The sequence below is a fragment of the Schistocerca cancellata genome, unplaced genomic scaffold, assembly GCF_023864275.1.
Source record: "Schistocerca cancellata isolate TAMUIC-IGC-003103 unplaced genomic scaffold, iqSchCanc2.1 HiC_scaffold_708, whole genome shotgun sequence".
Lineage (NCBI taxonomy): Eukaryota > Metazoa > Arthropoda > Insecta > Orthoptera > Acrididae > Schistocerca > Schistocerca cancellata.
Genome location: NW_026046719.1, coordinates 1,581,793 through 1,609,166, shown reverse-complemented (window position 1 = coordinate 1,609,166; position 27,374 = coordinate 1,581,793). Strand labels below are relative to the sequence as shown.

Here is a 27,374-nt window from a genome sequence, read left to right as displayed (position 1 = left end):
ATTCCGAAATCCGATCTTCGCCGAGGATGTAGAGCATGTATTATTACCACCAACTTTCAAATCGCGCAATGATCACCATTCAAAGACAGGGGAAATTAGAGCTCGTACTGAGGCGTTCAGACATTCGTTTTTCCCTCGCGCGATCCGCGAGTGGAACAGAGGGGGGGGGGGGGGGGGAAATGTGACTTTGGTGCAAATTGCGCTCCCCACCACACACCGCTTGGTGGCTAGCGGAGTATATGTGTAGATGTAGATGATAAATATGAACTGACATGTACATTTATCCAGTTTCCACAAACGCGCGCGCGCACTCACAGACGCACACGCACACACACACACACACACACACACACACACACACACACAATTTAAACTTAGATGCACTCAGTTTCACAGCAAACAAACACTGAACGTAAGTACCAACAGTGTGAAGGAACTAGGAATTACACCTTGCCACGTCTCTAACTTCGACATGTGATGCACTAAACTGCAGAATGAAATATGAGAAGCAATCAATAAGTAATACAACATTTTTTCTCTGGCAGCAGGTTGTTTCCTTCAAGAATCCAGTATACCGTATTATTCTTCACTCTTTTGGCTATAAAACCATATCGCCGATCAATTCTACGGCATTACGCCACCTTACTGGGAGGGCTTCTGGGCCCGCGAGGTACCACTCTTCTGGTCGACGTCAGAGCGTCCTGTTGTATCAACAGCCTCCCCATCAACCACGTACTGCTTCCCGGGGAGAGCACGCTTCATTGGGCAGAACAGATGGCAGTCGGAAGGTGCGAGATCTGTGAAATTGAATGGATGAGAAAGAATTGTCCAATGAAATTGTGTGAAGTCCTTTCGGGTGTGCAGACTTGTGTGAGGCCTAGCGTTGTTATGGAGACGGAGAAGTTCGTTTGCATTTTTGTGGCGACGAACACGCTGAAATCGTTTCATTACTTTAATGAGGCTAACACAATACGCTTCAGAGTTCATCGTCGCGCCACGAGGGAGGACATCAAACAGAAGAACCGCCTTCAGAGTCCCAGAAGACCGTCGCCATCACGTCACCGGCTGAGGGTGTGGCGTTCAACTTTACATTTGGAGGCGAGGTCGTGTGACGTCACTACGTGGATTGCCGTCTTATTTCCGGTTCGAAGTGATTAACCCATATTTCATCGCCTGTGACCATGTTCGACAGATAATTGTCACCGTGAGCGCCATAAAGTGCAGGCAATTCAGAACAGATGTTCCTTAGTTGCTGTTTATGGTCTTCTGTTTGCCGGCGAGGAACCCAGCGGCCACACCCCAACTGGTCGATAAGTGAGTCGCACTATTAACAGAGACGTCCAGTTGAGAAGCGAGGTGTTTGATTGTGATCCGTCGATCACCTCGAATGAGAGTGTCCGCACGTTCCAACATTACAGTGGTCACTGTTACATGCGGCCGGGTGGCACACGGGAGATCGGGCATGCGTGCGCGATATTTTTGCAATGACGACAGACGCCTGACCGTACGACTCACCGTGCTTTTGTTCACTGCTATGTCTCCGTAGACATTTTTCAAGCGCCTGTGAATATCTGCGATGCTTTGGTTTTCCGCCCTAAGAAACTCAGTGACAGCTCTCTGCTTGGAACGCACCTCCGTTACAGACGCCATTTTGGAGGCTACGTGTAGCGCGGCCACCAACGGAATGGACAGTCTTGAAAGGAGGATATAAGATGAACACCAACAAAAGCAAAACGAGGATAATGGAATGTAGTCGAGTTAGCTCGGGTGATGGTGAGGGAATTAGATTAGGAAATGAGACACTTAAAGTAGTAAAGGAGTTTTGCTGTTTGGGGAGCAAATTAACTGATGATGGTCGAAGTAGAGAGGATATAAAATGTAGACGGGCAATGGCAAGAAAAGCGTTTCGGAAGAAGAGAAATTTGTTAACATCGAGTGTACATTTAAGTGTCAGGAAGTCGTTTTTGAAAGTATTTGTATGGAGTGTAGCCATGTATGGAAGTGAAATGTGGACGACAAATAATTTAGACAGAAAGAGAGTAGAAGATTTCGAAATGTGGTGCTACAGAAGGATGCTGAAGATTAGATGGGTAGATCACATAACTAATGAGGAGGTACTGAATAGAACTGGGGAGAAGAGAAATTTGTGGCACAACTTGACTAGAAGTAGGGATCGATTGGTAGGACATATTCTGAGGCATCAAAGGATCACCAATTTAGTATTGGAGGGCAGCGCGGAGGGTAAAACTCGTAGAGGGAGACCAAGAAATGATACACTAAGCAGATTCAGAAGGAGGTAGGCTGCAGTAGGTACTGGGAGATGAAGAAGCTTGCACAGGATAGAGTAGCATGGAGAGCTGCATCAAACCACTGTCTGGACTGAAGACCACCCCAACGGACGCTTCGTTAACTTACGCTAAAATTTCCCTTTTGCTCCGCCAGCATCACGGCACTAGTGTTTAGCTGCTGGTCGTACAGATATTAACGTTCATGTAACACCCCGTCTGATGAAGACGGTCTCGAAAACTAGACAGTACTGAGGAACAGAGGCTGCAGGTGCTACAGCAGAGTCAGCCTGGTTGCCTGAGCAGCAGGCGTTAAGGGGGGGGGGGGGGGCGCGACGACTCCGCCGTTCAGTCAGTGCACAGAGCACGCCGATTAGGCCGCACTGTTTTGCAGCGCCTGTCACTTGGGAGGAATTAGAGCATTACTCAGTAACCTTCCACCCACCGGGTATGTACGGGTATGCAAGGTCCTGAGACAGCAGGGCGAAGTGGAGGCTGAACTTCGGTCCCACTGGAGAGTCAGCGCGTCTACTTCCGGGGCCGACGTTCTGCCAGCGAGTACGGCGAACGGAGACGCACCACAGACTACCACCCATATTCGACGGCCGCCGCTCGCCCACCAATTGATAGCTGCTGGATGGACTTAGAACTTCTTGAAAGCACAGACAAAACCTCATTAGGACTTGGATACACAATGATTACCAATCAAATATTATGCGGAACGTTACTGGTCTTTAAACGAGAGCTACGTAGGGTATTGTTTATACCTGATTCAGTAAAAAAATGTTGTGAACGTTTACTCAGAGCCATCACTCTATAGGTGTCAGCCACCTTGGAGGACATGTTCTCAATATACCAGACTCAACAAATTGTATCACAGAATGAGATTTTCACTCTGCAGCGGAGTGTGCGCTGATATGAAAGTTCCTGGCACATTAAAACTGTGTGCCGGACCGAGACTCGAACAAGGGCCTTTGCCTTCCGCGGGCAAGTGCTCTACCAACTGAGCTACCCAAGCACGAATCACGCGCCCTCCTCACAGCTTTACTTCTGCCAGTACCTCGTCTCCTACCTTCGAAACTTTACAGAAGCTCTCCTGCGAACCTCGCAGAACTAGCACTCCTATCACATTTAAAAAGAGAGAGGCTGTATATTAAACCTTCATAAACCGGCAATATTAATCGCAGTTGCAGTTCGTCATCCGCAATGGATATAATCGAGAGAAATAATGTTTCATAAAGCAGAACACTATATTTTAGAAACAGGAATGCAGTAACAAAGGCATTCAATGTATTTTGCGTAGTTCTAGGAAAACAAAAGAATCTAAGGAAAGCACTACCGCAGTTACTTCAGATGTATGCATGTAATTCCTTCCGTCCCTGCTTTCTGTCAGGAATCCAATAAGACCTCTTCCAGATGTTAAAATATAGGATCATAAATTAACATAAAAATTTTTGTGCGTAGAAACTGTGAAAAGGGTTTTTAAGCTTGGGAAAATATATTTTGATTCTAGTACAAGAGGTGTCATTTATTCCAGTAGCAACAGCTTTTTGCGGAACTGTGGAACCAAAGATAACGTATCTCTTTGGACTACCCATGTGTGAGGAGAAATAACGTATAGCCCTTTTCCTTGATGGTCAAAGGACACAATCGAAGCGGCTTTTTGTTTTCAGAAAACTTCCTTAATTGTTTGCTGTGATTACGACGATGTGAAAATTGATGGAAGAGCTCTGACGTACGAACACGGAAAAGATAGGTAACAACCATAGGACACGTATTCCTATATTTCTCCAGAACCTAAGTTGGTCTTCCCCGAGATCGATGCCACCAGTATTTCTGCAAATAACTACCGTCAATGTTATGTATTCATGATGTATCAAACTGATGGTATGTGATATTCACATCTGTCGCCACTCGTATTTTATGGAGTTAGAATTCTTCTTGGAGAATGTTTCACCTGTCTCATACATCCAACACACCACACTGAAAAGCTTTATCATGGCTGACTCTCTCAAGGAACCTAATAGTCCTGAGAGAATTGCGTATGATACACGTTGTTTGTTTCGGCTTCGGTCTTTCAATACTCTGTCAAATTCTGCTCTTAATACGATTTCTTCCAGTCCGTCTTGATCTGCTTCTTCTTCCTTGTATGTAATTCTGTGCCGATTGCCGAAAGAGAAACTCCGTGTTTTTCAGGTATTGTTACCACTGGATAAACCCAGTACTTCCGTTGACATCGTTGGCGTAGCCAGCAACGAGCATCAGTTGCTGCTCACACTGCCTGTCTAATGCAGGTACACAGCTCTCGTCACAGAGATTCACCCCGTGGAACAGTCGCGCCGGTCCACGACACCATAGCCTCCAGTTTCATAAGGCGGTAGACTGGCAGTGTGAATAGATAGCAGGACGCAGCAACGGCAGCCTGTGTGTTCCGCAGGAGGCGAGGCTCCAGCTGATGTCGGGTCAGCCTCCACGGCAGCACCGGGGGCGGCACCGGAGGCGGCAGGGTCCGGGGGCCGCGCCTCCGTGTCTGGGGACGGCAAGACGGTGGCGCAGTACGAGAAGGGCTACCTGTACGGAGCGGGCAAGGCGGCGCCCGACAAGCACGTGGAGAACGCGCTGCTCAAGTCCGAGCTCTACGGGGACCCCAGTAAGTGGCCGCACCGCACTGCACTGCCAGAGACACGGGCCCCGCAACGAACCTGTGACGTCACACTAGTCGCCTTGTCCGCCGCACTCCGCGAACGCCGGGCTCCGTGCGGAGCCCGCAGGATTTCAATATGTACACTACTGGCCATTAAAATTGCTACACCAAGAAGAAATGCAGATGATCAACCGGTACTCATTGGACAAATATACTAGAACTGACAAGTGATAACATTTTCACGCAATTTGGGTGCATAGATCCTGAGAAATCAGTACCCAGAACAACCACCTCTGGCCTTGATACGCCTGGGCATTGAATCAAACAGAGCTTGGATGGTGTGTACAGGTACAGCTGCCCATGCAGCTTCAACACGATATCACAGTTCATCAAGAGTAGTGACTGGCGTATTGTGGCGAGCCAGTTGCTCGGCCATCATTGACCAGAAGTTTTCAATTGGTGAGAGCTCTGGAGAATGTGCTGGCCAGGGCAGCAGTCGAACATTTTCTGTATCCAGAAAGGCCCATACAGGATCTGCAACATGCGGTCCTGCATTATCCTGCTGAAATGTAGGGTTTCACAGGAATCGAATGAAGGGTAGAGCCACGGGTCGTAACACATCTGAAATGTAACGACCACTGTTCAAAGTGCCGTCAGAGCGAACGAGAGGTGACCGAGACGTTTAACCAACGGCACCCCATACCATCACGCTGGGTGATACGCCAGTATGGCGATGACGAATACACGCTTCCAATGTGCGTTCACCGCGATTTCGCCAAACACCGATGTGACCATCATGATGTTGTAAACAGAATCTGGATTCGTCCGAAAAAATGACGTTTTGCCATTCGTGCACCCAGGTTCGTCGTTGAGCACACCATCACAGGCGCTCCTGTCTATGATGCAGCGTCAAGGGTAAATGCAGCCGTGGTCTCCGAGCTGATAGTCCTGCTGCAAACGTGGGCGGACTGTTCGTGCACATGGTTGTCATCTTGCAAACGTCCCCATCTGTTGCCTCAGGGATCGGGACATGGCTGCACGATCCGTTACAGCCATGCGGATGAGATGCCTGTCATCTCGACTGCTAGTGATACGAGGCCATTGGGATCCAGCACGGCGTTCCGTATCACCCTCCTGAACGCACCGATTACATATTCTGCTAACAGTCATTGTATCTCGACCAACGAGAGCAGCAATGTCGCGATACGATAAACCGCAATCGCGACAGGCTACAGTCCGACCTTTATCAAAGTCTGAAAAGTGATGGTACGCATTTCTCCTCCTTACACGAGGCATCACAACAACGTTTCACCAGGCAACGCCGGTCAACTGCTGTTTGTGTATGAGAAATCAGTTGAAAACTTTCCTCATGTCAGCAAGTTGTAGGTGTCGCCACCGGCGCCAACCTTGTGTGAATGCTTTGAAAAGCTAATCATTTGCATATCACAGCATCTTCTTCCTGTCGGTTAAATTTCGCGTCTGTAGTACGTCATCTTCGTGGTGTAGGAATTTTAATGGCCAGCAGAGTAATTCAAAAGGTACCCAGTGAAGGAGTTAACTTTATCGTGTGCTTTCCAGTGCTTGCATTCATTTAAGTGCATAGTCAAGAATTATTAAACTCGTCTGAAATAGTTAGTCGCTCCCCACCAGAGGCAGCTGCTAGCACTCGTGAGAACTGCAGTGTCACTTGCTGTGACGTACACGCCGTGGCCTTTCTTTCTCGTGGGTCTTAGGTCACAGTTAGTGACGCGGGACTAGTCCCGATATTTCACGGCATTGACTACGGTCACTCTAGCTCGATTTCTAGTCGATACTTTTCAGCTCATACTTTCGCTCGATTACTTTATAGATCTATTAAATTTTTATTATTTGCCTAGAATTTTGGTCTCATGGCCCAGTGGCAACACTTTCAACAACTGAATGCCCGACCACCAACAGCTGAACGACCGGCGTGAGTGCGGGCCGAGAGTGAGTGTACGAAAACTTCGCTAACCCTGTCAAAGTTTCTTGATGCAATAATTTAACAACAGCCGTATGTATTGTAGAAATTTATTTTGTGATCTTCTTATCTGCTACCAGTTTCGGCATTACAATTATGCCATATTCAGGTCCCTTCACTTCGAACCCCTTTCTGCACGATTTGACTCACTTGTTTTGACGTTAAAACGTCTATTCGCTCGTCGGACGAACTTTCTTGTGTAACAGAGAACTGTCAGATTTGAATCGCTAATAACTACAAGATCATTAATGCGCGATGAATGGTTATTCCCACAACCAATAGGTCTTCTGTTTTTCGTTGTAGCGCGGTAAATGTTTTACCAGAGACATCATCATATCATTGTAGGCGCATGCACGTGATTGTTAAGGCGCCTAAAAACGATAAAATTTTTTGCCAAATCCGCTCTTGTCTAGCCGCAGATTTGTCAAACAAGTCCATATACGTACAAACAAAATTTGTCAGTGTACTCATACTTTTAGGCAGATGGTGTTCGTGAGTATTCTGACAGTAGTGAGAATGGCTACAAATGCAGACAGAGTAGTTCTGGCATTGTCTTTGGCAATGTTTTTAAAGAAGAAGAAGAAAAAAAAACAAGAGTCTGGTCCAGGGAATGGCTTACAGCGAGAGAGAGATTAACCCATGAAACTCTGATAAAGGAAATATTACTCTCAGAAGCCGATCATTACATCAACTTTCTAGGAATTTACAATGAAGTCTCTAATAACTTGATAACATGCTCGTATAAGAGCAAACTTGTTTGTCAAATTCGCTCTCGTCTAGCCACAGATTTGTCAAACAAGCGTGTAGACGTAGCAACCACGTTTGTCAATTTAACTTTACTTTTGAACCCGATGTTTTTCGTCTATGCTGTATTTTTACGCAAGTGGTAATGGCTACAAATGCAGCTGAAGTATTTCTAACATTGTCTCTGGCGCTGTGTTTGAAGAATAAGCAACAAACAAGACTCTGGTCCAGGGAATGTTTTAAAAGCAGAGCGAAATATACACATAAAAACCTGTTGAAGGATAAGATACACTTAGAACCTCATGATTACATCATTGAACGTTGGTAATCCCACGGTTCATCCGGCCAGTCAGTTGCTCAACATTTGCATGTGTATTCGCGCACACACGTCTCCTCAGCTGCCGGCCGCGGTGATCTCGCGGTTCTAGGCGCGCAGTCCGGAACCGCGCGACTGCTACGGTCGCAGGTTCGAATCCTGCCTCGGGCATGGATGTGTGTGGTGTCCTTGGGTTAGTTAGGTTTAAGTAGTTCTAAGTTCTAGGGGACTGATGACCACAGCTGTTAAGTCCCATAGTGCTCAGAGCCATTTGAACCATTTCTTTGTCTCCTCAGCTGTCGTTCATTCCTGCCATCTATGGCCCGTGGTGCAGCATGCCCTGGAGTCTCACCATTTCAAACTGAGCAGCGAATACGTGTCTGCAGACGCTCTGGACAGCGGTTGAATACCAACCCGACTGTCGGCCTCCATACGGCCCGACAAGTGATGGTTCGGGGTGCCATTTTATTTCGTAGCAGGACGCCTTTCCTTGTCATCCGCGGCACTCTGACAGCAGAGCGGTACATCGACGATGTTCTGTGCCCCGTCTTGTTGCCCTTCTTGGCAAGCCATCCTGGGATTACATTGTAGCAAGATAATGCACATGGCGAGAGTGTCTAATGTATGTCTTCGTGCTTGCCAAACCCTACCTTGGCAACGAAGGTCGTCGGATCTCTCGCCTAATTGGGAACATCTGGAGCATTACGGGCAGGGCCCTCAAGGAAACTAGGATGTTGAAGACCGAAAGCGCCTGTTGGACAGAATTTGGCACGATATCCCTCCCGACCACACCCAAAAACTCTCTCTATCAAAGCGAATAACTGCTTGCATAAGGGCCAGAGACGGACTACACAGGCAATACCGACTTGCTCAATTTGTGAAGCCCTTTTTCTTGAATAAATCATCTAGTTTTTCTTAAATTTTAACCATTTATCTGTATATGTATGTCACATCTACCGATTTCCGTCTCATTCGGACAATTCTTTCGTGGTCTGTTGTTTTTTTTTAATTCTTTTGTCTTAGAGTGTATTAGGAACGTCATTCCTTTCTATTATTCCAGATGATTACGCTAGAAAATGGTTCAAATGGCTCTGAGCACTATGGGACTTAACATCTGAGGTCATCAGTCCCCTAGAACTTATAACTACTTAAACCTAACTAACCAGCCGGCCGAAGTGGCCGTGCGGTTAAAGGCGCTGCAGTCTGGAATCGCAAGACCGCTACGGTCGCAGGTTCGAATCCTGCCTCGGGCATGGATGTTTGTGGTGTCCTTGGGTTAGTTGGGTTTAACTAGTTCTAAGTTCTAGGGGACTAATGACCTCAGCAGTTGAGTCCCATAGTGCTCAGAGCCATTTGAACCTAACTAACCTAATGACATCACGCACATCCATGCCCGAGGCAGAATTCGAACCTGCGACCATAGCAGACGCGGCGTTCCGGACTGCAGCGCCTAGAACGGCTCGGTCACAGTGGCCGGGCATCACACTACAACTCATCAGTCAATTATATGCCAAGAGCGTTATTTTCAGCAGACAAGTGCTACATCTGCAAGTTACAAGAAGTAAGAAACTGAGTCGGTGAGACTAGACTGGCGGCAGAAAGGGCTTTATATACAGGGTGTGATTCAAAAGTTTTAAGACTAGAAATTTATTGGACATTTAAGTACAGCGGACTAAATTTCTTCAAAATATGATCCTTCAGCATCAAAAAAGCCTTGTCAGCGCGTCTTCCACTGTTCGTAGTCCTTCTGGAGGGCCTCGGGCGTCATACTGTCAAGGGCTCTCGTCGAAGCCTGCTGGATGGCGTCGATGGAGTCGAATCGCTTCCCTTTTAGGCCTGTCTTGATTCGGAGGAAGGGGAAAAAGTCACTTGGAGCCAAGTTCGGGTTGTAGGGTGGCTGCGGCAATATTGTCACGTTCAACTTGACCAAAACTTCGGCGGGGACGCGCGACGTGTGAGCGGGCGCGTTGTCGTGCTGGAGAATCCAATCGCCCTTCATCACTGGGAGGACGCGGCGAACTCCATCCCTCAAGCGGCGCGGCCTAAGATGACGGTCATTGTTTAAAAGTTCCCACACTCTTTCCATATTTTGATTCGTTCGGCTTGATGATGGCCTCCCAGATCGGTCTTCAACATTCCCGCGGCCATCTTTGAAACGTTTGTGCCACATGAAAACCACTGCAAGGGATATGGATTCTTCCTTAAAGGCCTCTTGAATCATACCGAGAGTCTCCCTGACGGTGTTGTTCAGTCACACGCGAACCTTAATCGCTGCTCCATTTTCGCCTCTCCCACTTTTCGACCGAGGTCAATGACACGCACTCATGCTGCAGGCGATGCGCGCTCTCCAGGGTTCTGGAGGCAACTGCCGCAGCGTCAGTTCGTTCCCTGAGACCGCCCACTACTTCCCCCACCCGGCGGAACCGGTCCTCGCGCGCTCCCCTGCTCAGAAATGAATCCGTCTTGAAACTTCTGAATCACACCTTGTACGTAACTACTTTATCCAGGCAGCACTGTCCATGTGATGCATCCGCTGCAGTAAATCTATGGTAGAGTCAGTACAGGCAACGGCTAGAGTTTTGGGAAGATATATGACCTACCATTGAGGTGACTGGCATTCTTTTCTCGAATGAACCATCCTGGCATTTGCCTTCGTCCATTTGAACCACAGTGTCCCTAATGTGAGCCCGGAGGCGTAACCGCAGAACCAACTCGATCGCCACTGACTATTACAATTACACTGCATTTGTTTTATAGCTTCAGAGAACTGACCTATTTGTGTACTGGAGTTACGGGCCGATTAACCGTAGGGATTGGCGGAACCGAGATTAGAGTACGTGACGTTTCGGTTTCGGGTTGGACAAAAAAGTGGATGCTGTGATATGCTCGTATGGCTTAAGCTCTGTAGCTTGCGAGACATGGAGGTCAGCCAGACACGGTTCGAATCCACACAGCGGAGCAACGACCGTTGATATGGTGCACTGGCCAGAGTCAATATGACATTCAGGCGGTTTTCCATGTTTCTCTAAATAAATTTTGCATTGATTCGCAGCCTCTCCCTCAGAAAATACAATACACACATAAAATACAGTTTTATGATTCACATAAGGTGACTTACATGACTAGCCCCCGTTGTCATCAACTGCTGTGGCGACAGGAAGTGCATCTGGCCACAGAGTTTAATTAACATAAATTTGTGAAATCATGAAAACAGCGAATCGGGTACCACAGAATAAACGCTAGGAAAGAGTGACAATTCGAGACTATGCGTGGTAAGGAAGCTGGAAGCTGCAGCGGGAGAGAACCTTGTTGTAGTCACTTAGCAATTTTATACTTGAATGAAAGTAATGTGAGACCTGAGTTTCTCCTGGCGTATAAAACTTTCAAATAACTTCCGGGAATTTAGATACGTTGACGATACCTTTGTTGTTTGGCCTCATGGTAGGGAGATTTTGAATGCCTTTCTAGAACATCTGAACTCGATCCACCCGAACATTCGTTTCACGATGGAGGTGGAAGAGGCTGGTTGCCTTCCCTTTCTTGACGTGTTGGTTAGGCGAAAGGATGATGGATCATTGGGACATGCAGTTTACAGGAAACGTACTCACACCGACTTGTACTTGCAGGCTAACAGTTGTCACCATCCGGGTCAACGTGAAGGTGCACTTCGTACCTTGGTACACAGGGCACATGTCGTTTCCGACGCTGAGACTTTGCCAGCTGACCTGGCCCGTCTTGAAGTTACGTTTCCTCAAAATGGTTATAGTGATAGACAGATTGAACGTGCGTTGCGCTATCGACCAACTGAACATCGGGTGGTTGATGATAATTCTGAGTCGACAACCTAAGTCTACTGCCTTTTTGCGTTAGTTAGGAAACACTTCCAACAAGATCGGTCGTATTTTACGGAAATACGATGTGAAATGTGCTTTCCGACCTCCATCTAAAATAAGAGTGCTTTTGAATTCTGTTAAGGATGATCTTGGTCTGCATAAAGCGGGTGTATATCGCATTCCTTGTAGCTGCGGCATGGTGTATATTGGCCATCAGGACCGTGGAGGACCGATGTACTGAGCATAAACGGCACACACGACTACAGCAGCAAAGTAGATCTGCTATTGCCGACCATTCCTTGGATACTGGTCACCCCATGTTATTTAATAATGCCGAGATATTGGCATGCACGTCCAGCTATTGGAGCAGTGTTATTAAGGAGGCAGTTGAGATTAAATTAGCGAGCAACCCCGTTAGGGATGGAGGTTTTTGTTTAAACTCTGTTTGAAATCCGGCTCTCTCCCTTGTCAAAAAACAGAGGGACAGAGTCAATGCTACCTCACCTGTGAGTTCATAGTCTCACTGTCGATAGCTCTGACTTTGGTCATCTTTGGTGGCACTAGTGTTCAGTGTGTGTGTTATCTTTCCTGCTTCAGTCCGAGAACCGAGGTTTTAAATTTGCATGTACGTCGCCTGTCCGTTGCAGTTCGCCTTGAAAATGGCGGGGTGTTCTCCTGCCGAAATATCGGCGGCGCTGAAAGTGTTACTTGGCTGAATTCCCGGAAGTTATTTGAAAGTCGAATGAAAATAGCTTTCTGATTTACGTTGAAGAGAATCGAGTGGTAGGAGCGAGCCACCAGGCAATCGTAGCACCAGGTGGCTATATCGTGATTAAAGTGCAGTTACTCACGGAGATCCAGGGTGCGTTGTAATTACAGTATGGCAACATATTGGTAGATACTCTAATGTGTCAAACTCATTTACGCTGAAAAAAAAAATTAGTTCCAATTTTGCCACCAGGTGCAAATGTGGCGCTGTGAATGCAAGAAAAACGTTTAGAAATGTTTCCATATGTAATGGTTTACGAACGGGACGTGGAGAAAAATCTAACAAGTGAGAACAGCATAATTTTCCTGTTATTCTTAACCACCTCTTACACAATTTATTCACTGGGAGCACCGGAGATGCTCAACGACGTGACCAACAGCTGCTCGCAGCAGTACCAGTGGAATCTGAGCAACGTGTGCCTGTATACTGGCATCCAGATAAGGCAGAGGCCGAATGTGTGCGTGGTAAATCCGCCTTTAAGATATCCTCAGAGCCAAAAGTCACATGGATTCAGATCAAGTAATCTTGCAGGCCAAGCATCTGGAAAGCCTCTGGAGATAACGCGATCGTCAAAGGTTACGTTAAGTAGATCTTTAAGTGGGTGAAGGACACGAGGTATTGCTCCATTTTGCATGAAGACGGTGTTTCCACACTGTTGTGCTCTCTCAAAGCAGCACTCACATGCTTTACAGGGGTCTCGATAGTATGCAGACGCGGCAGTACACCTCACTGTCCCTGTGACTGTATTCCGTTCAAAGAAGAACGTACCGAGAATGAAGGTGCTTGTGAATCCACGCCTCACAGTCACATACGGCGAATGCAGTGGTTCTTCATGCACACCAAATAGTTTAACAGTGTCCCAACTGCGGCAGTTCTGTGTGAAACGGTCATCTACTAGGGAATAGGGAAACAATAGGAAGGACTGGACCCCTTTTGTTATCGCACGTTTTATTTAACAATCATATCTACAAATTCCTTTAGAACAACAAAATCTTAATCCTGATTACTCTAGGTAATAAGAATAGTAAGTCACAAGAATTTAGTGAACCTGCTACCAATGTTTTTTTATGAAACAAGGTCTATCTGATACATAAGAAAATTTTAAAACCACTGGCAATTATGCGCCTGACGGTTTAAATTAAGACACACAATATTTCTGACTAATCTTCGGACACTGAGAACTGATGTTCTCAAAAACATTTACCTAAATAACAACCAGCCAGAGATGCACCCAATAAATAGCAGGATTAAGTTGATACAAAGGCACTTGTTTCACACTCAAGACTCAATCAGTATCACTAAGGCTTACCAAGGTTTCAAACTTCGGCCCCAAGGCCCAGTAACACAAAAAAAAGTTCAAATGTGTGTGAAATCTTATGGGACTTAACTGCTAAGGTCATCAGTCCCTAAGCTTACACACTACTTAACCTAAATTATTCTAGGGACAAACACACACACCCATGCCCGAGAGAGGACTCGAACCTCCGCCGGGACCAGCCGCACAGTCCATGACAGCAGCGTCCTACACCGCTCGGCTAATCCCGCGCGGGCCAGTAACACAATTAGAGCGCAAAGTCTTACTAAGAGTAGCACAACAACAACCTTTCACAATTGTATGTTGCTCTTGAGACAAGGTTTAATAAATATAATAAATACCCAAGTAAATGTAATTAGCGCCAGAATTAATTAGCGAGGAGTGACGCCAGGTCGCTCGAAGGCAGAACGAAAACTTAACTTGGAGAAGCCAAGGCGGAATGCGGCAGTTCGTACAAGACCCACTTCTCGAGCTTCGACCCTGAGTCACCTCCCGCTACACAGGATTTCACAGCCCCGGTACCCATAGGTGGAAACGTAGCGCTTACTTGAAAACACCAGCCAGCCAGCTGTAACATTTAACAAACGCACAGAACAGGTCCGCAGGGACAATGTAAACAACCACCAAAAGAAATTAAATAACAGGTTAAATTACTCACTAGTAAAACAACACATTGCCTTTGCCCCACTATGAATGAACTACACAGGCAAGGTATAACCAACAGCGCAATTCTTATCAATAACCTTAAGGAGAATTGCCTGCTATGAAGATATTAAAAAAAAAACTTACAATTACTAGCAAGCCCAGCGGGCACTCCAGTCTTAGTCACAATTACATTACGTGAACTCTTATGCCCCACTCTTCAGTGGAAACCGTAACGAGCACAATTCTGAAAATTTCATTATAAGCATTATTGTGGATCGCTGCACTAAGGGTACCAAACACTCGAATTCAGTATATTTGATAAACAGATTACGGCCTTGCAGCTGATTACGTATTACATCAAACAACAGTTTCCCACGAGCTTGGAAGAGGCACGCTCGTGCATTATATTAATATTTAACACCTGTCTTAAACACCATGAACTCTTCATAGGCACACCTTTACTTCCATGGTAACACCCATGCGCTTACGATTACCAGAAGTGAGGTAACAGTTGCGAGCCTCCTCGCAGGTGACAGCAAAGGCTCTCCAGCGAGCTGCCCCATACACGTGGTCGGTTCCCGCTCCATTGCAAGCGCACTCCGGCAGCAGATAGAGAGCCTATATAGAGGGAGGGAGTGGCCAATGGTGATAGCATCGCTGATTGGCTGAGAGACGAGGACGCCTTGTTTTTACCAAACTGACGCTGACTTGGCATGAGTGTAAGTAAATACTGTGTGTGATTCTGTACTATTGGTTCTCTTGAACGCTTCGAACGCCACTTCCATTGTACAATTATGTACAGGTTGTAATACGGTAGGTATTGGAGGACTTTTGTATGTTCTCTCTCGGTTCTATTTACGTAAATTACTTTACAGTCACTCTGTTGGTCGGATCTATCAACTCACTATCTGTCGCTGTTAGAAAGCTCGCTTGGTTACTTTGTGTATCGAACAATCAATTTCTTTCTATATGATTATACTGCCTACAAAAAAATTACAGAATAACTTTTTTACTGATACATCCCCTCCAAGAAAGAAAAGGTAAATGAACACCAAACTAACACTACTGTGGCCTTGTAACATGGGGGTAGAGTTTTAAATTTGTAGTCCGAAGGTCGTGAGTTCGATTCTTACTCGAACTATGTTTTTTTAAACGTTATTTCTTAGACTTTTAATGCTTGTTGAGTGACAATTCATGCTACACGATGTGTTTTAACATGTATACCGAACCATGAGTCTACGTACTTCCGACTGGCGACTCGCACTTGGCTCTGTAGTCTTGGCTATTCACATTCCTATAAATTATAATCATCGTGTGGGTATTCAGTTACCTATTTTGAATTAATTTCTGCTGTTTCAGTAGAGTACCAAGTATTGATATTTTTCAGATTTTCTGTGGTATAGAGTTCCTAAAAGTGTGTACAGAATGACGTGTTTTGCCAGCATAAGAAAATGTTATAAGATCGACACACACTTAAAATGCATTATGTGGAGACGGAAAGAGACAAGAGTTTACCAATTTCAACGATGAATATCCGCAAGGAAAAAACTGACATAGCATCATGTACTCTGAGATACATTAAATGAAACTTATTTTTCTTATTAATCAGTTGTCAATGTTTATACAGGATCATAAAATACAGCTGTTGAAATTCGGCATTCATACACACTGCTTCACGATACTTCCATTTGCTTACAAATTTATTAGGGCTATATAAACATAGACGAATGGCATTTGTTGTAATTATACACCGAGTATTAAGGTACGAGGTGCATTGAAGTTCTAAGGCCTCCGATTTTTTTTCTAATTAACTACTCACCCGAAATCGATGAAACTGGCGTTACTTCTCGACGTAATCGCCCTGCAGACGTATACATTTTTCACAACGCTGACGCCATGATTCCATGGCAGCGGCGAAGGCTTCTTTAGGAGTCTGTTTTGACCACTGGAAAATCGCTGAGGCAATAGCAGCACGGCTGGTGAATGTGCGGCCACGGAGAGTGTCTTTCATTGTTGGAAAAAGCCAAAAGTCACTAGGAGCCAGGTCAGGTGAGTAGGGAGCATGAGGAATCACTTCAAATTTGTTATCACGAAGAAACTGTTGCGTAACGTTAGCTCGATGCGTTGTCTTGGTGAAACAGCACACGCGCAGCCCTTCCCGGACGTTTTTGTTGCAGTGCAGGAAGGAATTTGTTCTTCAAAACATTTTCGTAGGATGCACCTGTTACCGTAGTGCCCTTTGGAACGCAATGGGTAAGGATTACGCCCTTGCTGTCCCAGAACATGGACACCATCATTTTTTCAGCACTGGCGGTTACCCGAAATTTTTTTGGTGGCAGTGAATCTGTGTGCTTCCATTGAGCTGACTGGCGCTTTGTTTCTGGATTGAAAAATGGCATCCACATCTCATCCATTGTCACAACCGACGAAAAGAAAGTCCCATTCATGCTGTCGTTGCGCGTCAACATTGCTTGGCAACATACCACACGGGCAGCCATGTGGTCGTCCGTCAGCATTCGTGGCACCCACCTGGATGACACTTTTCGCATCTTCAGGTCGTCATGCAGGATTGTGTGCACAGAACCCACAGAAATGCCAACTCTGGAGGCGATCTGTTCAACAGTCATTCGGCGATCCCCCAAAACAATTCTCTCCACTTTCTCGATCGTGTCATCAGACCGGCTTGTGCGAGCCCGAGGTTGTTTTGGTTTGTTGTCACACGGTGTTCTGCCTTCATTAAACCGTCGCACCCACGAACGCACTTTCGACACGTCCATAACTCCATCACCACATGTCACCTTCAACTGTCGATGAATTTCAATTGGTTTCACACCACGAAAATTCAGAAAACGAATGATTGCATGCTGTTCAAGTAAGGAAAACGTCGCCATTTTTAAGTATTTAAAACAGTTCTCATTCTCGCCGCTGGCGGTAAAATTCCATCTGCCGTACGGTGCTGCCATCTCTGGGACGTATTGACAATGAACGCGGCCTCATTTTAAAACAATGCGCATGTTTCTATCTCTTTCCAGTCCGAAGAAAAAAAAATCGGAGGCCTTAGAACTTGAATGCACCTCGTAGAAGATCTGCTTTGGTCTCATGCGTCAAACACATGCCTTCTTTTATTCGTGAAGTGGCTAGCTTTCTGCTTGCGTCGCTACCTACTTGCACATCCCGCGCGCAATATGGTAAAACTTGGCTGCCAGGGGCCGACTGGCCACACTCTCCCTATATAGGCTCCCTAGCCTCAGGTAACATCGAACGCCAACTGTCCCGTCCTTGGCGAGAGCGTCCAGTTAACTCCTCTGGCAAGGATAAGGCAGCCAAAACTCAGTACGTGCCACAAACAAAGATGAGAGCGCGGGGGCGAGGTACTTGCAAATACGCTGGCGCGCCAACAACGCCACGGCTCACTGTGCATTCACTGAGCCCTGTAGTGTAAAATTTGTCCCACCACTCCATAGACTATTGCCTGACCACATGTCATTAACTTCGGGCCTTGCCAGAAACCGAGGGCCAAATTCAAAACGTAACTACGAATCATGAGATTTCAGCTGCTGCACCGTCTAGATCTTGTACAGCTACCAGTGTAAAACAGACCGAGAAACCTTTCGTACTGTTGACCATGGGACGGACTATTCTCGCGCACGGCAACTAGCGCTGCCCAGGGCACGTGCTGCGTGGTCAGTTAACGGCAACAGCAACTTCGTCGACAGCTTCCACTGGGAAGGGACTCCTTCCTCTCCCAGGTGTCACAGCAAGCTCACCCGTGTTTTCGAATTTTATCATCATCTTCTTCTTTAAATCACTTCATGACAACAGGCGTCTCCTCAGACATTTCAGTCGGTGATACTTTCTCAGTGCAGCACTGTAATTGCTGCTATTTACGTAAAATTTTTCACTAACAGCGCACAGTGTCTCTTCTCGATGGCCGTGCTGTTCACACACGTTACGGCTTATCGAATGCCAGTGTGGACGTCGTACGGCAGTATAAACAGTGTACAGCTCTAGATTTGCAACTGGTGGCCAAAACTGGAACTAATTTTTTTCCAGTGTAAATCGGTTCTGCATTAACACATTATACAGGGTGTTCCACCTGATTTCAAGGACGCAGGAGAGAAAAACCACAGTAGTTTCCTCATGTGGGGATTCGTGAAGGACCGCGATATTCCTGCGTTGAGACATCGTATGACTAATGCGATTGCAATAATAACAGAGGAAATGTTACAAAGAACTTGGCAACAAATTGAACATAGACTCGATATACTTCGTGCTACAAATGGTTCACATGCAGATGTGTATTGATGATAAATAAATAAATTCTTTGAGATGCTCTAAACATTCTGCGTGGTGTCTGTTTGTTCTATATCGTGTCTCCCTACCACTTTCGCGCAACGACGCTCTGAGCGTGTTTTTTAGGGAATTGAATAGTTTGAACCTGGGACCTGTTGCTGGTAAGGAGACGCCAGACCACACATGACATGTAGAATTCAGAAGAGTTCAGTGAGACTAGCGATGATATAACCAAATACTTAATGATTTCAGCGTCAGCTCCACTGCACTCCCTGTAAAAGAATCTTAATACTAACTAAATTTAGTGGAAGGGGTTCAAGGCTTTCCTATTTTTAGTTAGCTGGTAAAATAACGTCGAAAAAGCAGTTAAGTTTACCATTAGAAATTTTATTCTACTCACAAAACATCGTTTATAAATTGCACTATTGATAAAAGGAAACGTTTTAATACAGGATGGTAAAAACCAACTGCGTTCAACAAAAATGTGAACGAATATTCCCTGAATGGGTTTCCAAGGTCTACAATGGATCGAAGGATGACCTATGCCATATCACATCTATAATCTAGGTTTAAATTAAGTTTCACAAAAGAGAAAACTATCAAAATGGTCTACAGTGACCCTCAAATGGCTCTGAGCACTATGGGACTTAACTTCTAAGGTCATCAGTCCCCTAGAACTTAGAACTACTTAAACCTAACTAACCTAAGGACATCACACACATCCATGCCCGAGGCAGGATTCGAACCTGCGACCGTAGCGGTCACGCGGTACAGTGACCCTCAATTATCTTTAATTACTTATCTAACTTGTCGTAAATTACAGTGGCTGATGTGGCTTCTCAATAACTATATAACAGAAAAATCATCGCGTTTCAGATTTTTACTTCAAGTGGCAAATGTGAACACCATGAGCTTTAATTGACTATCGAGACTAGTATTACGCAAAAAAGGCATGTAACAGATGAGATTTCTGCAGTTCTGAGTGAAGCTTTATGCGCTGTGATGCGACATTGCGTGCGTTCATTACCTTGTCGGTGTTCGTCAGGGGGCGGCGGACAGCACAGCTCTGCTCACCTCGCCGTCTCGGAAGCAACTCTCTCCTAACTTCTCCTTACTACAATTTACCGAAGTTGGTTTAAAAAAAAACCAATCTGGCTGTGTTTTCATCTGACCAATCAGGGTCTCAATGTTAACCTTAAGCTCTGCTTACAAAAATTCTGTCTATCCAATGAGAAACGTTATAGTTTTCGTGGTGGGGCAATGTTTTTAAAGTTTGCAACGTAACAGAGACGCGAAAAAGTCTCACGCTAAAACTTGCAGCTGGTGTGGTCCTTTTAGCGTTATCGTAAGATCTATACTGTTCTTCTGGAGGGCTCTATCTCTTAACATGGGCGGGGGGGGGGGGGGGGGGGGGAGGGTGGTCCTAACGTAACAGATACGCGTAAAAGGTCTCACGCTAAAACTTGTGGGTGGTGTAGCCATTTTTGTGTTATCGTAAGATCTATACTGTTCTTCTGGAGGGCTCTAGCTTTTAACATGGGCTGGGGGGTGGTCTTGACGTAACAGAGACGCGAAAAAGTCTCACGCTAAGAAACTTGCTGGTGGTGTGGTCCTAGCAGTTAGCTGGCGACGTGGGTGTCCGTCCGTCCCTTATCGTAGGGCCTTCTCGCTTAACGCGGTTCTGCTCTCGGCTTCTGTTCTCGTTTCTCCCCTCAGAACTGCGTTTGTCTCACGGTGGGAGGTATGATATACATTTAGGCATTCTTGTTTTAGTCTGTGGTATTCCATTTGCTCACTCGTTACTCGTATTACTTTGGTTAATTTAATGTCACGATTTATTCGGAGCTATGTGACATACTACTGGATTTGCTTATCATGTCAGGGTTTTCATGGAAGGTGTTGGATTTGCCTGACACCTTACAATGCTCTACAATGTGGTGCGTTTTTCTTTGTCGTATCGGCTGTGGTTTTTTTCCCTGGGTCTTTGAAATCAGGGAGGTTTGAATGGGACACTCTGTATTATATATCAAATTTCGCTGTCATACGATAGTTATAGCCCACACCGAACCTCCACGAGCACGTAACGAAAGCCTCGCGCTCGCCGTGTTGTCTGCTGTGCAGGTGCTTGTGGAGCCTTTGCGTAGTGTGGCTGGCAGCACACCGTCAGCGCAGCCCTCCGCTACAGCACTCTGTCCGTCACAAAGTTATTTTAATCAGAGTATAGCGTGTGTAATCAAAACGGAACGTGATTCTGTTTTCAACACGTAATTCGCTAGTATTGTACGCGCCCGTGATCCATACCTGGATCAGAATAACGAAGCGATCGACAGCTAATTGTTTACGGGATAGCTACCATCGCAACAAATAATTGGACAACGAGCTTCATCACGCCTTCTGTTGTGTTCGCCATTACCACATCGCGCCCTGCAGTGCCAGTGTTGCCGCAGTTAGTTGTAGGCAAAGCGTGGTCCCGTAACGGATCATTTACATTCTTTGCTTTGCTTCTCTACGCGCTGCGTTTACTTTGTGTGACATAATGTCTGGAACTAGTTGCAAAAATGCGCAAAAAAGTGGTAAAACTTCATCCCGTTAGGCAAAGCCAATACAGGGTGTCCATAAAATCGTAACTTGCAAACTACTAAAGCACCGAGCTATTCCCTTTGTCCTGGAGTGCATCAGAATGGCGACACACCAGGAGAACGATCAAAGTGTCCAACTCTGCGACACTGGCACTGCAGAATTATCGACGCCAAAGTGGGAGGGCACCACAGGCAAAAAACTAGCATAATGAGGTGGTTCAAAAGCCTTAAAGAGACAATGATCCGATGGAATTACTTTTTCCTGGCGACAGATCACTACAGGCGTTTGATACAGTCGACCACAAGATTATATTAAATAAATTAGAAGCATTAGAAATAAGAGGGGTAGCTGATGACTGGTTTCGATCATACGTAACAGATAGGGTACAAAGAGTAGAGATAACACATACTTCAAATAGAACTAAACATTTAGTAAAACACCAATACATTAATATAGGGGTTCCGCAAGGTAGCATATTAGGATCAATACTCTTCTTGACAAACATCAATGACTTTCCCAGCAGTGTTACTCATGGTGAAAAAATTCTCTTCGCTAATGACTGCAATATTATAGTCACTGAGAAAACAAGAGAACTTCTTGCTGAGAAAGCAAATGAAGCTCTCAAGGAAGTTTATGATTGGTCAATATGCAATAAAGTGACATTGAACATAAAGAAATCTAATGCCATGAATTTCAGTTTGAATAGGAAAAATGACAATGTTAAATTAAGTGTAGATGAGACCTCTACAGACTGTGTAACAAATGCAAAATTTCTAGGAATGAATATTGATTCTCAGTTGAAGTGGTGTGAACACACAAGGTACTTGCAAACAGAATGCCATCAGCGTGTTATGCCCTTAGAATCCTATCATCAGTGTGTAACATTCAGTGTCTTTTAGTTGCATATTATTTATATGTACACTCAGTTCTTAGCTATGGAATTCTTTTTTGGGGAACAAACGCACAAAATATGAACACAATTGTCAAACTCCAGAAAAGAGCCAGAAGAATAATAACCAAAAATACTAGTCGAACTCATCGTAAAGATCTGTTCAAAGCAATGGGGATTTTAACTGCTCCATGTGAATACATTTACCAGTCAGTTGTACACATCAAAAATATCATTGGTAAGTACTGCACAAATAGCTGTCCATGACCATGCAACAAGAGATAGACTCAACTTACGTTTACCACGAAAAAATAAACATAAAACTCAAAACAGCATTTTTCGCCAAGGAATAAAACTGTACAATAAATTACCAAAAGAGATTAAAGAAATTGCATAAAAACCCTTATTTAAAAAGGCAGCTAAAAAGTACCTGTTATGCAATACATTTTGTACATTGAAGGATTACTTAGATATAACAGAGTAGGGGTTTAATAAAAAATGTTATACAAATAAATAATAATAATAATAATGATTATAAAACATCCGACATTCCACGTAACACCTTCACTTTATGTTTTTTCCTTCTTTTTTCCTTTCTAGAAATACTTACCCCCAAGCTATGCATAGCATAATACTAACACCTCTTCCTCTTTCTGAGCTCAACATCTCACTCATTATGGAGGGATGCTCACTCAATTTTTCAGGATAGCAAATGGGAAGTTGCGGTACAGAAAATGGCGCAGAGATCACCAGTGTGTGTGTGTGTGTGTGTGTGTGTGTGTTTACGTATGTAGTGAGTGAAGTGTTATGAAACAATGTGTGTATAGTGTGTGTAGTGGCTGATAGTGAGATATGAGTGAACAGTGTGGCATTACATTATTTAATAAGTTATCTGTAAAAATGTATTGTATACCAGGAGTAAATCTAATGATTGTCTCTAACTAGAAGTCTGTAAACATATGTGTTTAAGAATTAGCTTATTTTAAATTGATCACAAACTTATAAGTAATTTGACATGTCCTATATCCTTATAAAAAGAGATCTACGGATGAATAAAGATACTACTACTACCACTATATGAGTCTACACTTTATCTTCGACAAGGACAGAAGCTGAAGCAATGCATTAAAATTTGTGCCATGGCTGGAGCTTGAAGCCAGATCTCCTGCTTGCTAGGCAGATGTGCCAACCACTACACGACCGTAGCTGGACGGACCACTCTACTCCATTGCCCTTTCTAACATAAACTTCAACTCAAACGATTAGCCCATTTTTCCCTTCTTAAAGAAGTGAACGTCCGCCTGAGCTTCAAGTACGTGTTGACAGTGCAGCCACCAGAAGTTAATCCTCCATGCATCACGCGAACTGCTGGAAGAAAGACCAACTGTACTTCCAAGCACTGCAGCCTAGCGATCTCCTTTGCAATATTCATTCGCGGGTTTTATGTTGGCCTGCATAGACGCCGACAGTGAATATCTGAAAATGTGCCTGTTTTCACATGAAACAACTTTCCACATTTCTCGACATCTGAATCGCCACAGTATTAGGATTTGGGGCTCCTTAAACGCACTCAACACACGTGAACACATCCGTGATAGCCCGAAGTTTAATATTTGGTGGGGCCTAATGCATAATAAGGTAGGAGGCCCATTTTTTCCGCAAAGAAAACCGTAACGGGAAATGATTACCTGGACGTGCTCCAACAGTTCTAGCTAGCAGAGACCGAAGAGTTGGAGTTGTCCGTCATTTTCCAGCAAGGTGGTGCACCCCCACATTGGAGTTTGAATGTGCGGAATGTGATGAATGACAAAGTTCCAGAGAAGTGCTGCGACGCCAGGCCTTTTTAAAGAGGTTCCACCACCAGTATGTGCTATAGTAATGAAGACTTTCTATGATATGTGGAAAGTACTAAACTTGACCTTAATAGACTTCTTTTCCTGAGGGGCGCCACAACGAAAATTTGAGTTAACTTTCTGCAAATTCGGAGGTTGAGGGAGACGAAGATTAAGGTTTGTGCGTCTTAAACATCCATGGAACTCCTTGGCTTTTTTTTTCGAAAATGCACTAACTGCGACTATCTAGTGGCAACTCTCAATATACCGATCGGTGCCTCACTTTAATATTCAATGACTTCCCAAAATTCACCAATAAAATTCGGTTCTCAAATCAATCATCCATGAGGAGGATAGACTAAAATAAATTCATACATATTTTTATCATATTCCAGCATATCAATATTCTTGGTTGGAAACACGTCAAATTTCACACTTATCGATGTACACTCCTGGAAATTGAAATAAGAACACCGTGAATTCATTGTCCCAGGAAGGGGAAACTTTATTGACACATTCCTGGGGTCAGATACATCACATGATCACACTGACAGAACCACAGGCACATAGACACAGGCAACAGAGCATGCACAATGTCGGCACTAGTACAGTGTATATCCACCTTTCGCAGCAATGCAGGCTGCTATTCTCCCATGGAGACGATCGTAGAGATGCTGGATGTAGTCCTGTGGAACGGCTTGCCATGCCATTTCCACCTGGCGCCTCAGTTGGACCAACGTTCGTGCTGGACGTGCAGACCGCGTGAGACGACGCTTCATCCAGTCCCAAACATGCTCAATGGGGGACGGATCCGGAGATCTTGCTGGCCAGGGTAGTTGACTTACACCTTCTAGAGCACGTTGGGTGGCACGGGATACATGCGGACGTGCATTGTCCTGTTGGAACAGCAAGTTCCCTTGCCGGTCTAGGAATGGTAGAACGATGGGTTCGATGACGGTTTGGATGTACCGTGCACTATTCAGTGTCCCCTCGACGATCACCAGTGGTGTACGGCCAGTGTAGAAGATCGCTCCCCACACCATGATGCCGGGTGTTGGCCCTGTGTGCCTCGGTCATGTGCAGTCCTGATTGTGGCGCTCACCTGCACGGCGCCAAACACGCATACGACCATCATTGGCACCAAGGCAGAAGCGAGACGACACGTCTCCATTCGTCCCTCCATTCACGCCTGTCGCGACACCACTGGAGCGGGCTGCACGATGTTGGGGCGTGAGCGGAAGACGGCCTAACGGTGTGCGGGACCGTAGCCCAGCTTCATGGAGACGGTTGCGAATGGTCCTCGCCGATACCCCAGGAGCAACAGTGTCCCTAATTTGCTGGGAAGTGGCGGTGCGGTCCCCTACGGCACTGCGTAGGATCCTACGGTCTTGGCGTGCATCCGTGCGTCGCTGCGGTCCGCTCCCAGGTCGACGGGCACGTCCACCTTCCGCCGACCACTGGCGACAACATCGATGTACTGTGGAGACCTCACGCTCCACGTGTTGAGCAATTCGGCGGTACGTCCACCCGGCCTCCCGCATGCCCACTATACGCCCTCGCTCAAAGTCCGTCAACTGCACATACGGTTCACGTCCACGCTGTCGCGGCATGCTACCAGTGTTAAAGACTGCGATGGAGCTCCGTATGCCACGGCAAACTGGCTGACACTGACGGCGGCGGTGCACAAATGCTGCGCAGCTAGCGCCATTCGACGGCCAACACCGCGGTTCCTGGTGTGTCCGCTGTGCCGTGCGTGTGATCATTGCTTGTACAGCCCTCTCGCAGTGTCCGGAGCAAGTATGGTGGGTCTGACACACCGGTGTCAATGTGTTCTTTTTTCCATTTCCAGGAGTGTATATCTTCACATCAGAAGTCATACACTAACTCAGATGTTCTTAGTATCTAATTTATACAAAAGCTGATTTCAAACGTGGTACTTTTCCGTTCCAACATAGCTCTGCATTATTGCAAAACATTCAACAATAATTTTCATTCATTAATTTGATTTATGTCAAAGGCGATAACACGCGCCGACAGGACCTTCTCTCGCCCTATGGTCTTCGCGCGGAGGCCAACAGCGGCCAGCTTATGGTCATAGACGGCAGCGTTGAAGATGCTGAGGACTGCAAGTTATGGCGTCCTACACTCGACATGAAACAGAATACAGACAGAACGTTGAGTATTCATTTCAAACAATTTTAGTTACAACAACAAAATTTAACACTAATGCTACTCAACGTAGGTCATGTTATCGGAATAATATTGACATACCTGCCAATTGAGCAGTAGGATGTGGTGTAACTGTCTGAACTTTCTTGTCACACCACAGTGGATGGGTCGTGACGGTCCTATCACGTGACTCCCGCGCTCCCTGGTGACACCCCATTGGGCTACTTCCTGTGGGGTTAGGTGAAGGATCGCATGTACAAAACACCAGTCAGTGACATTGCTACACTTCGTGCAAGAATCAGTCAAGTAAACAGAAATGCTGATGCTGGAAGGCTCACCCACATATGAGTAGAACTCGAATATTGCCTTTATGTTCTATGAGCGACTGGAGCAAACATTGAAATTCTGGCATAAAAAAAGACTTTGAGGGCGGCTAAACGTTTTACAAGAAACCACGATGTTCTGCCTGTTCTGCCTCTAATGGTTTCCAAGCTGTTATTTTTTTAATAGTAGCGCGAGTTTAGGGACACCGTGTTTATCATGTCAATGGGGAGCGTGTAAGTGTATCCAGAAGAGAAGGGCACGCCGGCCGGAGTGGCCTGAGCGGTTCTAGGCGCTACAGTCTGGAACCGTGAGACCGCTACGGTCGCAGGTTCGAATCCTGCATCGGGCATGGATGTGTGTGATGTCCTTACGTTAGTTAGGTTTAAGTAGTTCTAAGGCTAGGGGACTGATGACCTCAGAAGTTGAGTCCCATAGTGCTCACAGCCATTTGAACCATTTGAGAACGGCACAGCTTTTGCTTCTGCAACCGTAGGGTATGCGATATTCAGCGCACAACAGCTGACAACATCGACCCCTTCATGTTCGACTGACAATCAGTCGGCTGTTATGATAGAGGTACAGAGGTTGGACAAATGGCTCTGAGCACTATGCGACTTAATTTCTGAGGTCATCAGTCCCCTAGAACTTAGAACTACTTAAGCCTAACTAACCTAAGGACATCACACACATCCATGCCCGAGGCAGGATTCGAACCTGCGAACGAAGCGGTCGCTCGG

General features: G+C 45.6%; 1 protein-coding gene across 1 annotated transcript in view; it reads left to right on the top strand.

Annotated features, from left to right (window-relative positions):
• The window catches only part of LOC126140953 (prohormone-2-like), a 268,452-nt gene that overhangs the window by 128,711 nt on the left and 112,367 nt on the right, over positions 1 to 27,374 (top strand). Inside the window, exon 2 of the mRNA XM_049915240.1 lies at positions 4,723 to 4,935. The gene's annotated coding sequence lies outside the window, so the exon portion shown is untranslated. The remainder of the gene's footprint in view (positions 1 to 4,722; positions 4,936 to 27,374) is intronic.